Below are 3,219 nucleotides of genomic sequence, written 5' to 3'. Positions count from 1 at the left end.
CTTAAGAGCGGTTTCAGTGCTGAGCAGGAGGAGCGATACCTTTCGGTGTTTCCAAAGGGCTATGCGAATAGATGGCAAGACTTCTTGAACCAAATCGTGGGGTCCAACCTCCCTTGGTGTAAATCCCCAGCGCGACATCAGTGCAGCTACATCCATTTACACCAGATAAGGACTTGGCCCGAAACTCTTTAGCAAACCCTGGCTTTGATGGGGCTTCTTGGGTTTTTTTTCTGTGTGTGGATCAGCACATCTCGTTGCTCTTTCGTTGCCTGATTTGCTCAGAGCAAACTGGGAGGTGCACACCTTGGGACGAGGGAGGCTTGTGTCTCATAGACACGTTGAGAGCGTTCGGGGGGGGACTCCTCTGTGGGGTTCGGAGATTTTTGTGCTCTTTTGGGCTATTTGGTATTTGTCCGAGGCAGTATTTGGATTGAGGTTGGTGTTTTCCTTTTCGAGGTGCAACCCAGTGCTGACTCTGTGCTTTATTACAGGGCTCTGTAAAGCGGGGGGTAGACTGGGAGACCCCTCGGTGGGGCGGGCTCCTCGCGGCCGCGGGGACGCTCAGCCCCATGCGCTGTTTCTCTCCTTGCAAAGGGGGTACGATGGGGTTTTTTTCTTCCTCTCTTTTTGAAGCAGCGTGTTCTGCTTTGTAAGGAATAACCGATTTCTTCTGCTCCACATACAGTGCACCTGTAGCTAGGACACATGTATCCGTGGGTCTGGAGTAGCAGCAGTCGCTTTGCTCAACGCCTCCCATCCTCCAGCTTTCCCGAACGAGTGAGTGGCTTCCTACCTTTAGTTGCTTCTTTGAAAGGAAAAAGTAACCAAATTCAGCCCCGTCCCTATTTAATACGGCCGAGTGAGATGCGCTACGGCTGTGCGCCAGTTCTCTCCGCTGAGATGCAAACGGGACAGTCCGAGAGCAGCGATGTGAGAACTGCCCGTGCTTTGCTTCGCTATTCACTGCCACGTGCTCCCGGTACTGTCCCCTCACAGCACTTCTGTGTATAACTTTTGGGTTTATGAAGATGTTTTAAGGGAAAAAGAAAGCAGCTCACACTTTTAACACAAACACCAAGCTGAAAGAAGGCTTAAATACTGCGGCGTGCAGGTTTTTTCACGATACCACGTGTTAACATTTTTCACAGGATTCTTGCACTAATGGTTTTCCATCTGTTCTCTCTGTAAATGGGTGCACTTTACTGTTTGAATTTGTTACTATGATAAATACTGGATATTTAAGCGTGAGTAGTGTCTTCATTAGAAAATAGCAAAACAGCTCTTGTCTCTTAGTGTATTTTTCAAAAAAAAAAGAAAAAAGAAAAGAAACGAAGCAATGAATCATAACATTTATAGCACAAGAACTGACTCTTGTATATAAGCATCAACAGATTGAGTAATTTTTAAATACAAAATTATTTGCGGTGATTTTAAAGCGCTTCCCCAGCAATTCTCTTAGGGACAGCTGAGGCAGGATGGCTGCTGCAGTCCCCGGGTGGGTAAGGAGCACACCTCTCCGTGGAAAAGCCGTTCTTTACACAGTCCCCCGTGTCCTCAAAGTCACGATTCGGCTTTGGCATGGATGAAAAGCAGAGGTCGTTTCGTATTGTGCTGTCGTGCGTGGTCCTGTTGTGAAGCGCGCTGCTGTGCACGTGGCTGGGTGGAGCACGAGGCTCAGATCTCACCTGACGTCCCCTCGCCCTGTCATCTTAGATCTCGATCTGACGAGCCCGGGCCGCGTTGCGGGAGCATGCACAGAATTGCAGACACGGTGGTGTGTTGTCCGTCCGTGCTATGTATTTAATTACTCTTTGAGTAATTAAGATGTGGGACGATGCTGCCAGCCGGCGCCTCTGTCCCCTCCCCGGCTGGTGAGCCGCTGCCGTGCGAGCAAGGTAGGATTCTTAGGTGCACCGAGGAAACCAGGTTCTCGATGACATTGAAACCTCCGGGGTTGGTTCTTGCGGCGCCTTGGGTAGGCGATGCCGAAGCCGACCCCTGTATTGAGCCGACCTTCCCACCAGGTGTCTCTCGTCCTCTGCCCGCAGCCGCTCCGAAAGCTGGCTCGGCCGCCGCAAAGCTGAAATCTTCTCTCCCAGCTTCGGGGGTGGGTGTCTGCCACGTCCCTGCGCGGGGATTCACCGGCTCTTGTGTTGTCTCCCGGGCGGGGAGGATGCTCTGGTCCCAGGGGAGGGGACACGCGCCTGGTGGGGGGCTCTGCAGGGGTCCCCACCAGACAGGCTGGGAATGGCATTGGAGGGCTTTGAAAATCGTCTTTACTGGGCATCTGAAGCACTTAGGAAAGGGAGGGTTTTACAAAGAGATCCCTTGGGATCCATCTCCAAAGGCGAAGGCGCTGTGCAGCCTGAGCCGCCTTCTCTGCGTCACTGCTTGGGAGGGCGCAGGCTGCGCCAGCTCCCGACAAACCCAGGCGTCCGTCTGTCCGTCCGTCTTGCCGCCTGGCACCGGTGCCCGCAGGTGGGTCCGTCCGAGCACTGAACTTTTTGGTTTTTTTCTTTCACCTGGCTGTAAAGAAAACCGCTTGGCTAGTGTGAACATTTGTGTGTGCGTATGACAAATGCCTAAGCCATACTTGGATTAGGTCCGGAACCAGGGTGGCTACTAACTTTGGAGCGATTCAGTCCCCTCGGACAAAGGTTGCTGTATATTCAGGGTTACCCAGAAGAAGTCTAGCTAAAACCGAAGTGCCAGCTCCGCCTTATCTAGTGAAAAGCAAGCCGGCGTGCCTGCTCGTCCTCCGCCTTCCTTGCAAAGGTGGGTCCGCGGTGAGCTGTCGCGAGCTCTTTGGTGGTTGTACTTTGCTTTAGTCTTGGGAATTCAAGATAACTCTTCTACCGGGATTAACGGTGTTTAACCAAGGGCTTAGGGGAAGAGCTGTTGTACCCGCTGGGACCTCTGCGAATAAATGCCTTCACCCCGTGCTGGTTGCTCTACGCGAAGTCTGGTGGGGTGCGTGTTGGACACAAAGCACAATGGTTGAAAGTTAATCTGCGTTTTTTTCAGATTTGTGTGAATAATTGCTGGATTTTCATTCAATCAAACTCTTTTTTCTAATATAAACCACTAAGGGCTCAATTCTTTAGCAAGATGCGTTCGTGTCCAACTCCTGACTATACAGCTGGATCTCACTGCAACTGTTACAGACCTACCCGAGAGAAAACACAGCTAGCGCGATCGTCACCGGGAAAGCCAGCGGAC

The sequence above is a fragment of the Fulmarus glacialis genome, unplaced genomic scaffold, assembly GCF_000690835.1.
Source record: "Fulmarus glacialis isolate BGI_N327 unplaced genomic scaffold, ASM69083v1 scaffold17191, whole genome shotgun sequence".
NCBI lineage: Eukaryota > Metazoa > Chordata > Aves > Procellariiformes > Procellariidae > Fulmarus > Fulmarus glacialis.
Note: the sequence above shows the minus strand (reverse complement) of the source record.